The sequence below is a fragment of the Geotrypetes seraphini genome, chromosome 4 (assembly GCF_902459505.1).
Source record: "Geotrypetes seraphini chromosome 4, aGeoSer1.1, whole genome shotgun sequence".
In the NCBI taxonomy this organism is placed as follows: domain Eukaryota; kingdom Metazoa; phylum Chordata; class Amphibia; order Gymnophiona; family Dermophiidae; genus Geotrypetes; species Geotrypetes seraphini.
Window position 1 is genome coordinate 2383293 of NC_047087.1, and position 13102 is coordinate 2396394.

At 42.2% G+C, this 13102-nt stretch overlaps 1 protein-coding gene across 4 annotated transcripts in view; it reads left to right on the forward strand.

The window, feature by feature from the left end:
• Nucleotides 1-13102, forward strand: part of DHX38 (DEAH-box helicase 38) — a 370469-nt gene that overhangs the window by 78182 nt on the left and 279185 nt on the right. The gene's annotated exons all lie outside the window — the stretch shown is intronic.

The window sequence follows — 13102 nt, forward strand, 5'->3', positions numbered from 1 at the left end:
AAGAAAAGATTCCAGTGATATCATACCCATAACTCCAGATGCCAAACCCCAGGTTTCAGCTGTAGAGATTGCTTTCCATGAAGCTGCATCCAGCTACCCTTTTTACTAAGTTGACTAACGCAGTGGCCTGCAGCAATTGCACCAAAGCCCGTTGGGAACTAATGGGCTTCGGTGCTGTTGCCATGTGGCAGCCGCTAGCGTGGCTTTGTAAAAGGGAAAACATAAGAACATAATAATAGCCTTACTGGGTCATACCACCTCAGAATGAAATGTTACTAGTAAGGCAATTGTCTTGAAATTGACACACATGGAGACTATCTGCAGATGCCATCTGATCTAGCTCTCCTTTATCTTTTAGGCATCATAGAGCTTCTCAAAATAGAAACTATATTCTCAAATGTTAATAAATCAGCCTGAGAACATTCTGAAATTTCTTTCATCTACATTTTCAGGAGGTTCATAGGGTGTCAAATAAGAAGTCATTGGAAAATTCAAAATTCTAAGAATTTCTAATCTGGGAATGATTCTCTTCTTAGTTCCAGTTGAGATAAAAAAACTGAATGTAATTAGTACATAATCTGGTTCCTTTTATTGTCAGTATTTTCCTGCATTTTTTCTTGTGCCAGGTATTTGTCCCTTTTTGACTGTATGTTCCTTGTGGAATGGCTTTCCATTTCTACTGTAGTCTTCATTTTCTTATAAAATATTGTAAAATTATAGAAATTAATAATGATTAATAAAAGAAAGTTAGCTGGAGGGTGGCAGCCCTGTTCAAAAGGTCCTGGAAAGAAAGACCAGCTCTTCTAGTTCCATGATCACTAGTGTGAAGATTGATGCAGCCCTTGCCAGTAGTTGGACAGTGCAATCTCAGTCTTCCAGTACTGTCCTATCATCAGATGGCCCAAAATGAAACCTAAAATTGCCAAAAACAGTCCAACAAAATTTGGTACATAGACTAAACTGCGCGCGGACAATGCCGGGCAGACAATCACATGCAAGTTGTCAGCGCACTAGATTAAAACACTATTTTAAAGCTCTCTGAGGGAGGGTGTGGGGGGGATACCCCCACTTTACTTAGAATTGTTGGTGCCCCCTTTCCTCTACCCCCCCAACAGGAGCACCAACAGTTCTAAGCAAAGCACTTTAAAATAATGTTTTAATCCAGCTTGCTGATGTCCTGCGCACGATTGTCTCTTGTGGTTTTGACTCGTCACCATAAACTATAGAGAGGGCTGTAGCCCCACACTATACTCACCTAAATGGGGAGAGCTCCTGAAAATTTAAGTGAGAAAGATAGCTCAGTACTGAGGAACTGCAATCAGTCAACCAGCAGTATAACCCTGGGCAGACCACTCTTATCAACCGATCTTCCAGCTGTAACTGAAATGAGTTGACCCCGTACATTATGATGTCTCCTCTAGCATAGAATATTGTAATATGAAAACCTTTCTTTACAAAACTATTCAATGTGCTCTCCTCATTTAGCAGATTACAAATTTCTTTGAAAACTGCTGTCCTCAATTTTCTTTCGCTGCTCATAACAAAACATTATCAAAAAATAATAAGTGCCAAAAACAGTATGTGTGAAAATTCAAACTTACCTGAGTCCAAAGAAAAGTAGTCACTGCCTGACAGAGCTCTGTTTCGCTATCTTCTTCAGGAGCAGGAACCAATTAATCCATTTTAGTCAATGGCAGGTTGCAATTCATCTCTCAATGCAATAAACCATCTGCCAAAAAGTAGCGTGACCAGAGATTTTGAGTATAACTTTCTCCCCCCACATTACAATGAAATTGACAAAAGCAAAAATCACCCAACAGTTTCTGTCAAGAGTACATTAAATTCTTGTGACATGAGCAGATATACCTATAAATAATAATGAAAACAATATTGTTGGACGAGGACTGGGGTGTTGGGCGTGAGGCAGATGAAGCAGCTTATTTGCTTCCTCATCTCCTTCTCCCCTGGGGAAAGTTCTCCCTATTCTGGGTAGAAAGAGTCTACTGTTATATATCTGTTTTGGTGGGAAGAGTTGGCATCTCTTATTCCACAAGTTACGTTGACCCTGCATATTGTGGAAACCTCTAGTGAGAAGACTTCAGACAGGGATCTTATCCTGGAGGAATTTGGAAGTCCTGCAGTGCATTTTCTCTCCATAAGGCTCGTTTATAAGATGGTTCTTGCAGAGTCATAAGAACATAAGAATTGCCACTGCTGGGTCAGACCAGTGGTCCATCTTGCCCAGCAGTCCGCTCACGCGGCAGCCCTTAGGTCAAAGACCAGTGCTCTAAATGAGTCCTGTGTACGTTCCAGTTTAGCAAGAACTTGTCTAACTTTGTCTTGAATCCCTGGAGTCAGAGGCTCCAGAGCAGTTCCAGAGTCCAGGGTTATAGGGATTCTATCCCTTTCTCTCGGTTGGAGTTAGACTTGTTTCTTTGGCTTTCTAGGGTTGATATCTTGGTCATAGTGCTCTCTCATAAGACTCTCCCAGTGGGAGAGTGCTTAGAAGGACAGGAAAGTTATTGAAACAGGTACTTTCTTCCTATGCCTTGGCAAAAAGAAAATTGTCTCCTGTGCTCCTGACCTTACAACTCCCTCTCCCATTCTCCCTCCCTCCTTCCAGCCCCCGAAGCAGCAGCGGCAACCGGTTCTGACTTGACAACCCCCCTCTCTTCCTCCAGCCCCTGAAGCAGCAGTGGCAGCCAGTCCTAACCTGACAACACTCCCCCAACTCCCCAAGCCAGCAGCTGCAGCGGTCCTGACCCAACAACCCCTCCCCTCTCCCTCTAGTCCCTGAAGCAGCAGCAGGAGCTGGTCCTGACTCAACAACCCCCCTCCATCCAGCCCCCCAGTCAGTTCTGATACTGCAGAGGAAAGGCCCTGCTGGGGCTGGCCACAAGCAGCCTGTTTACAGTGCTGCCTCTGCAGACCGGCTGCTACTACTTCTTTGGGAGAACTGCAGGTAAGAGATACGAGCTCTACAGAGTGAGGGGGCCCATCAGAAGCCAGACCTGGCAGGGGGAAGGAACATCGATGCTGGAAGGTTAAAGGGAAGGGGAGATGGATGAATGCTGGACCATAAGTAGGGGGTGGGAGAGAGAAAGTGACCCATAAGAACATAAGAAGTTGCCTCCACTGGGTCACACCAGAGGTCCATCGCGCCCAGCGGTCCGCTCCCGCGGCGGCCCATCAGGTCTATGACCTGTGAAGTGGTTCCTGACCATTTCTATAACCTACCTCTGCTTCTATCTGTACCCCTCAATCCCCTTATCCTTTAGGAACCTATCTAAACCTTCCTTGAACCCATGTACTGTGCTCTGGCCTATCACCCAGACCAGAAAGGAGGGTGGGAAGGGAGAAACAGATGCTGGACCTACAAGTGGGAGTGGGGAGATGATAGAGCAGATATGGGCAACTCCGATCCTTGAGAGCCGGAATCCAATCAGGTTTTCAGGATTTCCCCAATGAATATGCATGAGAGATATTTGCATGCATTGCTTTCAATTCATATTCAATGGGGAAATCCTAAAACCTGATTGGATTCCGGCCCTCAAAGACCGGAGTTGCCCATGTCTGTGATGGAGAGAGGAAGAAAGAGTGACTCAGACCAGAAAGGTATGGTATGGGGTATAGTATTAGTTAGGCCTGTTTTTAATAGTAACTCAAGCAACCAGAAACAATACTAGACTCAATACATTTATCCAGCATCTACCAATCCCCATGGGTGCCGGAAAACTGTCTACTGCAGGGGTCCCCAAAGTCCCTCCGAATCCAGTTGGATTTTCAGGATTTCCCCAATGACTATGCATGAGATCTATGTGCAAGCACTGCTTTCAATGCATATTCATTGGGGAAATCCTGAAAACCCGACTGGATTCGGTCCTCAAGGAGGGACTTTGGGGATCCCTGGTCTACTGTATTTACCATATTTATATACCACCTTAACTAAAGTGGTTTACAATAAAACATACATAATAAAAACCTAGAAAACATAAATGCATAAAGAAATCGGTAACACCAATCATAGAATAAAATCATATTATGTTGTATGTGATCTTATTAGAGAATGATGCGGGGGAAAAATTGTCCCTGTCTCCACGAGTTAGGTCCCTGCCCCATCCCCGCAAACCGTTTAATCCCATCCACACAAGCCTCGAAAAAAGAAACAATATTCTGTACAATTGTCATTTTATAAATCACAAATAATACAGAGCAAGGATCAACAAAACCCCTGTCTTCCCTCTCCTTCACAAATATCCCCTCCACTATCGAGAAAACTGAATAAGCCAAATTATTACAGAATGCTACACAGAAAAATCATGCTATCAGAATACTTCAGTCACACATGGCAGGAATAGTGTTAGGAAGTGCAACTAGGACAACTACCCCCTGGTCATAGAGAGCCCTAAGCCAGCTGGAAGCTAAAGAAGCACAGCCTTGGCTTTGCAGTCCTCAGTTATATCTAACACCATAAGAACATAAAAATAGCCTTACTGGGTCAGACCAATGGTCCATCAAGCCCAGTAGCCATTCTCAAGGTGGCCAATCCAGGTCACTAGTACTTGGCCAAAACCCAAGGAGTAGCAATATTCCATGCTACTCATCCAGGGTAAGCGGAGGCTTCCCCCATGGGTTATTCCATGTCAAGTGATCAAGGGCTCCCTGCATGACCATCACGGATTTTGATAAAACTTTATGCACAAAGTCCCACATGTATCAAACGAACTTTGGTAAAGTTTTAGTTTCGTCTGTGGAATATTCGTGGAGATATAGCCATTTGTTTGACCCCATACCGCAATGACATACAGTACGACAGTGACATTCTGACAACTTTGAGACACAATATCTCACGAGCTATGTTTCCAAAAAAACTGAAACTTAGCTACCCTGCACAACTTTTGGAGCTCTATTCAGTGCTACCAATAACAATTTTTGCCGAGCACTGATTGAATGCCTGAATTACAGTAAACTTGGCCGAAAAAATTAGTGCTCCAAAAAAAGTCAAAGTTTGACATTACTTAGCTCTCACAATAATTGAGTAATAAATGCGAAATTTGGCGCATAATGTCTCAGTACAACGTTGTTTTCAAAAGTACAATTTCAACCTCCAAGCTCTTTCTATTAGTTTACAAATTAAGTGTAAAGTTGCTAATTTGTGTAAAAAGGCCAAAAATAGGGTATTTTCAGCCTGCTTTTACAGAAAAATACCTTTCAGAAACTCTTTCAAATCAGACTCATTAGAAAGAGCATATTTCAAACCCCCTAGAAAAGTGGGCTTCATTTTTCAACACAGGTTAACAATGCCCGAAAAAGGGGGACAAAGTTGGGAGATGTCACCATGGCAACGGCATACGTTTCAACTTACAATTATGTCACTTTTCACACTGTTTTTCCATGTTTATTTTAACTCAAGCTTTGGGTACAATTATAGTGTTCTTAATTAATGATTATTCCTAACTAGAAATTGAGGTGATAATTTTGTTGCATGCAGATCACAAATTACAACTTGTTTTCTTTTTCAGATCCACATTATTATTAATTCAGTTTAAAATGGATGCCAACGAATCGACTAATAATAATCCTTTTCTGCCAGACTGTGCCATTGGGCAAAAATTGTTGTCAAAGTGTCATGACGGCACATTTTATTCTAAAAAATGTGGGCTCATTTTTTTACATAATTTGTCAACCGATGAAAAATTGCTTATCACTCGGCGCTCTGAAGTTGAACTGATGAATAAAGATCAAATCTGCCTCCACCACAAAGCAAAATATCTCGACAAATACGAATTAAAGCAAACATCGTGTTGTAATCCATTTGAAAAGAAAAATCACATTGTTCAAAGTGGATTGTTAAAAGTCGATCTTGCCATGTCTAATGATTTTAGAAAAGTGGCAAAAATAAATATCAAGCCAGGTCAGAAACTTTGCAGTAGGTGCAAAGCCCAATACGTTTCAATGAGTGAAGCTACTGCAGCATCTTCATCTTCAGACGATTTTGATATCAGCATCTCCGATGCAGTTGATCAAAGCTTGACTGCTTTAGGAACCTCTCCATTGAAAATTCGAAGGTTAGCTAGTAGAGATAAAGCCGGCTATGTGATACGAAAAATTGAACGTGTGCAGAATGTGATAGCCAAGAAGATTACATCTGCTGCTGGAGTTTCAGCTGAAGAAGTTGGGCCATCTCGTCAGTCTGTAGAATGCAAGTTATGTGAAGATTACACTGACCTCATTGAAGAAATGAAAACGAAAATTGCAATATCCAACAGGTCAATGAAAGTTCAATTATTGACAATGGCCCCAAAAAGTTGGTCAATAAAGGAAACAGCAATGAAGTTTGGCGTTTCAGAGCGCATGGTCAGAACAGCCCAAAAAGTAAAGAAAGAGAATGGCATTTGTTCTTATACATGATGCAAAAATTGGCAAGTCCCTTCCAAAAGAAATTGCAAATAGAGTTCAAGATTTTTACGAAGACGATGAATTCAGCAGAATATGTCCTGGCAAAAAAGATTGCATTTCAGTCTGCCTCAGTGGTTTAAAAGTACAAAAGCAAAAGCGGCTGCTGTTGTGTAATTTTGAAAGAGCTGTACGTGGCGTACTGTAACAAATACGGAACTGAAATTGGTTTTTCCAATTTATGTGAGCTCAGGCCAAAGTGGTGTGTAACCGTTGGTGCATCAGGTGCACTCTCCGTGTGTGTCTGCACGATACATCAAAATGTAAAGCTCATGCTACAAGGCGCCAATGTCAAAGAGAACTACAAAGTTCTTATGGAAAAAACTGTGTGCGACCTAAATGTCAAGGACTGTATGCTACAACGATGTCAAAACTGCCCTGGTGAAGAAGCACTAACAGCATACCTGGAAGAAATATTCAAGGATTTAGATCCAGAAGAATCAATAGAATGTAAGCAATGGGTTCACGCTGACCGTGAAACATTAGAAACAAGCGTACTAACCATGGACAACTTTATTGAAAGACTTGCAAGCAAGATTTGGAAGTTGACAAGCCACCATTTCATTTCAAAACATCAAAGTGAATATTTGAAGATGTTGAAGACAGGCTTAAAAGAAACGGAAATGATCGTTTTGATGGATTGCGCTGAAAATTACTCATTTGTTGTACAGGATGCCGCCCAAGGCTTTCACTGGGAAAATTCACAAGCTACGGTACATCCTTTTGTTGCATATTACCTCAATGAAGTGGGCACATTGCAAGTTGTAAACTGTTGCATTATTTCTGATCATATGCAACATGATACGATATCTGTACACGTGTTTATTCAAAAGTTGATCGAATTTTTGGTAACTCAAACAAACATTACCAAAATATACTACTTCAGTGATGGCTCAGTTGCACAATATAAAAACTACAAGAACTTTGTGAATTTGTGCAATCACAGAAATGATTTCAACATTGAGGCTGAATGGAATTTTTTTGGAACTAGCCACGGAAAATCACCCTGCGATGGAGTTGGTGGAACAACTAAACGACTGGCTGCCCGGGCTAGCCTCCAAAGACCCTCAACGGATCAAATATTGACGCCAAAGGATCTATTTAACTTTTGTGACCAAAATATACACGGAGTTAAATACATTTATGTTCCAAAAGAAGAAATTGAAGAAAGGAAAAAGTTTCAAGAAGAAAGATGGCATGAAAGCAGCACAGTAGCCGGTACCAGAGAGCACCACCAATTTGTACCAGTCGACTCAAACTCGGTTCGTGTCAGCAAAGTTTCAAATGACACAATAAATTTTGTTGCCAAAATTTCTGATACTGCCATTCCAAATTTGAAAGTACCCGAAATCTTTCCTGGTTGCTACGTTGCCTGTACTTAAGATAATCAATGGTGGATAGGCAACGTTGTTGAAGTCTCAATTGAACAAAATGATGCATTGATAAAATTTATGCATCCTCACGGTCCAGCTCATTCGTTTTATTGGCCAGAAAGGCAAGACGTTTGTTGGGTTCAACACCTCATTTGCATGCTTTGTGCCCCTTCAGTTACATCATCCGGCCGCCAATATCAATTTCCAGAAACTGCATTGAAGAAAGTGGCTCAAAAATTTAACTGAATGTTATAAAGACTGCTGGCAGTTAAAATCAAAGTGGACCACTTCGGCTTGGGAACCATATAAGATACCCAATTTAGGCTTGGGAACCTAGGATAAGACACCCTAATCATTGGCTTTGGAACCAGAAAGATACCAACAAAAGGCTTTGGAACCTTGACAAAGAAACCAAATGCGAGGCTTGGGAACCTGGACGAAGTGGCCCACCCGTGGCTGGTATTGCACAGCTATCGGGCGTGACCCCTATGGTGATGGGGTTGCCAGTTCAAACTCTTGAATTGGTAGTGACAATGTCACCATGGACCTACGCAATAGAGTAGTAGTAATACTACGTCAATACAAAACTGTAACTTTAAAAATGACAGAACTATGTTGAAATAGAGGTTGTTGCCGTGGCAACGTCTCCCAACTTTGTCCCCCTTTTTCAGCCATTGTTAACCTGCGTTGAAAAATGAAGTCCACTTTTCTAGGGGGTTTGAAATATGCTCTTTCTAATGAGACTGATTTGAAAGAGTTTCTAAAAGGTATTTTTCTGTAAAAGCAGGCTGAAAATACCCTATTTTTGGCCTTTTTACACAAATTAGCAACTTTACACTTAATTTGTAAACTAATGGAAAGAGCTTGGAGGTTGAAATTGTACTTTTGAAAACAACGTTGTACTGAGACATTATGCGCCAAATTTCGCATTTATTACTCAATTATTGTGGGAGCTAAGTAATGTCAAACTTTGACTTTTTTTGGAGCACTAATTTTTTCGGCCAAGTTTACTGTAATTCAGGTATTCAATCAGTGCTCGGCAAAAATTGTTATTGGTAGCAATGAACAGAGCTCAAAAAGTTGTGCAGGGTAGCTAAGTTTCAGTTTTTTTGGAAACACAGCTCGGGAGATATTGTGTCTCAAAGTTGTCAGAATGTCATTGTCGTACTGTATTTCATTGTGGTATGGGGTCAAACAAATGGCTATATCTCCACAAATATTCCACAGGCGAAACTAAAACTTTACCAAAGTTCGTTTGAGACATGGTGGACTCTGCATATGAAGTTTCATCAAAATCCGTGATGGTCATGCAGGGCACTTTCCAAGAATCTGATCACTTGACATGGAATGACCCCCATGTCTTAATAACAGACTATGGACTTTTCTCCAGGAATTCTCCAGGAATTGTCCAAACCTTTCTTAAAACCAGCTGCACTATCTGCTTTTACCCCAACCCCTGGCAACGCGTTCCAGATCTTAACTATTCTCTGAGTAAAAAAATTTTTCCTCCTATTGGTTTTAAAAGTACTTTCCTGCAGTTTCGTTGAGTGTCCCCTAGTTTTTGTAATTTTTGACGGAGTGAAAAATCAATCCACTTGTACCCGTTCTACTCCACTCAGGATTTTGTAGACTTCAATCATATCGCCCCTCAGCCTTCTCTTTTCCAAGCTGAAGAGCCCTAACCTTTTTAGTCTTTCCTCATATGAGAGGCATTCCATCACCTTGGTCACTCTTCTTTGAACCTTTTCTAGTGCCACTATATTTTTCTTGATATAAAGAGACCAGAACTGAATGAAATACTCCAGGTGAGGTCACACCATTGAGCAATACAGAGGCATTATAATATTCTTAGTCTTGTTTACTATCCCTATTTTTAAATAATTCCTGCACTTATTCATCAAGAAAATCATATCTAAAACATGTCCAGCTACATGAGTGGATTATTTCACAATCTGCCTCATGGACAAGGTGACAAAAAAATAAAAAAATAATAAAAATCAAATATCCAATTATCCTTTTCCTGAAAGCTAAGACTCATGCTCAAACGGTATATTGAAATCACCCAAAACACACAAAATATGAGGGATCCCAAACAGAGTTAACAAAAAATCCAGCAACACTGAATCATCTGTTTCCAAAGTTCCAGGAGGACAATAACACACACTTCTGTGTCGCCTTCTAAACCAGTACAGTTCTTTGCTGATGAGTAATATCTTACTGTTACCAGCAGGTGGGGACTGAGACCAAAACTTGGTTGTAGTAAATTAGCTGAGGCTTCCCCTCCTAAACCAGTCTTTTCTCAGTCTCCAAGCAGGTGAGATAGGAAAAAAATTAAGGCTCCCTTGTTAGAACTTTTGGACTTTGTTAGGACTCCTGGTTCCCTTTCTAGTGTCAGACAGAGCTTGGATGGGTCTAAAATAGTGAAGGAAGCGATAAGTAATAAGAAAAATTCATTCAGGAGATGGAAAAAGGACAAAACTGAAGGAAACTGGATAGAGCACAGGAAGTATCAAAAAGAATGTCACTGTGTGGTTCGAAAAGCCAAAAGAGAGTATGAAGAGAAGTTAGCCAGGGAGACTCGAAATTTCAAACCGTTCTTCAGATATGTTAAAGGGAAACAGCCAGCTAGGGAGGAGGTGGGACCGCTGAATGATGGAGTCAGGAAGGGAGTAGTGAAGGAGGAGAAAGAAGTCGCGGAAAGACTGAACATGTTCTTTTCGTCTGTATTTACGAACGAAGACACAACCAACATACCGGAACCTGAGCAATTCTTCAATGGAAATCAAGCAGAAAAATTAACATTCATGGAAGTGAGCCTTGAAGATGTGCGCAGGCAGATAGATAAACTAAAAATTGACAAATCTCCAGGTCCGGACGGAATCCATCCAAGGGTTCTGAAGGAACTAAAGGAGGAGATAGCAGAACTACTGCAGCAAATATGCAATCTATCCCTGAAAACAGGCGTGATCCCGGAGAATTGGAAGACGGCCAACATCACGCCCATCTTTAAAAAGGGATCAAGAGGTGACCCGGGAAACTACAGACCGGTGAGTCTGACCTCGGTTCCCGGAAAAATGGCGGAAGCACTGATAAAAGAAAACATCGATGATCACTTGGAAAGAAACAAACTTCTGATAACCAGCCAACATGGTTTCAGCAGGGGGAGATCGTGCCTAACCAACTTACTACACTTCTTTGAAGGAATTAACAAACAGATGGACAGAGGTGACCCCATAGACATCATATACCTTGATTTCCAAAAAGTCTTTGACAAGGTGCCTCATGAACGATTACTCCGGAAACTGAAGAACCATGGGGTGGATGGAGACGTACATAGATGGATCAGAAACTGGTTGGCAGGTAGGAAACAAAGGGTAGGGTTGAAGGGCCACTACTCTGACTGGAGGAGGGTCACGAGTGGTGTTCCGCAGGGCTTGGTGCTCGGGCCGCTGTTATTTAATATATTCATAAATGATCTAGAAACAGGGACGAAGTGTGAGATAATAAAATTTGCAGATGACACCAAACTATTTAGGGGAGCTCGGACTAAAGAGGACTGTGAGGAATTGCAAAGGGACTTGAACAAACTAGGGGAAAGGGCAACAAAATGGCAAATGAAGTTCAACGTTGAGAAATGTAAAGTATTGCATGTGGGAAGCAGAAACCCGAGGTACAACTATACGATGGGAGGGATGTTATTGAATGAGAGTACCCAAGAGAGGGACTTGGGGGTAATGGTGGACAGGTCAATGAAGCCGACGGCACAGTGCGCAGTGGCCGCTAAGAGAGTGAATAGAATGCTAGGTATAATCAAGAAGGGTATTACAACCAGGACGAAAGAAGTTATCCTGCCACTGTATCGGGCGATGGTGCGCCCACACCTGGAATACTGTGTCCAGTTTTGGTCGCCATACCTTAAGAAGGATATGGCATTACTCGAGAGAGTTCAGAGAAGAGCGACACGTCTGATAAAAGGGATGGAAAACCTTTCATACGCTGAGAGATTGGAGAAACTGGGTCTCTTTTCCCTGGAGAAGAGGAGACTTAGAGGGGATATGATAGAGACTTATAAGATCATGAGGGGCATAGAGAGAGTAGAGAGGGACAGATTCTTAAAACTTTCAAAAAATAAAAGAACAAGAGGCCATTCGGAAAAGTTGAAAGGGGACAGATTCAATACAAATGCCAGGAAGTTCTTCTTTACCCAACGTGTGGTGGACACTTGGAATGCGCTTCCAGAGGACGTTATAGGGCAGAATACAGTACTGGGATTTAAGAGAGGATTGGACATTTTCCTGCTGGAAAAGGGAATAGAAGGGTATAAATAGAGGATTACTGCTCAGGTCCTGGACCTGTTGGGCCGCCGCGTGAGCGGACTGCTGGGCAAGATGGACCTCAGGTCTGACCCAGCAGAGGCATTGCTTATGTTCTTATGTTTGTGGGTCCTTCCAACCTCGGGGGTTTCAAAAGAACCCTGCGCTGGGGAAGCGTAAGCCCTCCCTCAATCAAATCATGTTGATCTCCCAAGAGCAAGAAACCATAAGACCATGGCACATCTTGTTGAAGAATGCGCTCCAAAAATGGAAAGACTTGCAGCCATAAGTCGGAAGAAGGACATTCCAAAAAATGGTGCGTAAGGGTACCTAAGAAACGATTGCATTTAGTACAAACTGCTCCCTCCTAGAGGCCCATATGAGCCCCCCGAGCCCGAGAAATATAGGCCCGATGCAGAATTTTAAATTGCATTTCCTTAAAATCCGTGGAACCCCCCAAGGCGTGCACAGTGGCAAAAAGATCAAGGAATGCCTTACAATCCAGGAGAGTGCCAAGCTCTGATTGCCACTGGGAAGCCAATCGATCAATAGACCCCATGTCCGATGCATTCTTCAGAATCCGATACCATGTAGCTAATTTGTTAAAACAGGAGATACCTGAAAAAACTGAACATCCAAGGGACCACAGAGCCAAGCATCCCCCCATTTACGACCAAGGGACAAATAGTAATGCCGGACCTGAAGATAAGCCCAGAAATGAGTCTGAGGCAATTGCCAGTGAACTTGCAGTTGGGCAAAAGTAGGAAATAGACCCCCCCTGTGAGGAAATCTTTAAGAGTTCTACCCCCTCTCTGCTCCCACTGTCGAAACCAGGAGTGGCCCACTCCTGGTGGAAAGTCAGGATTTCCATACAACTGTAACAAAAGGGAAGCTGACGGAGTTTTCCCCTGCCGACGCTGCCACCACTGCCACGCACATCGTAGGGGTAGAAGATACGCA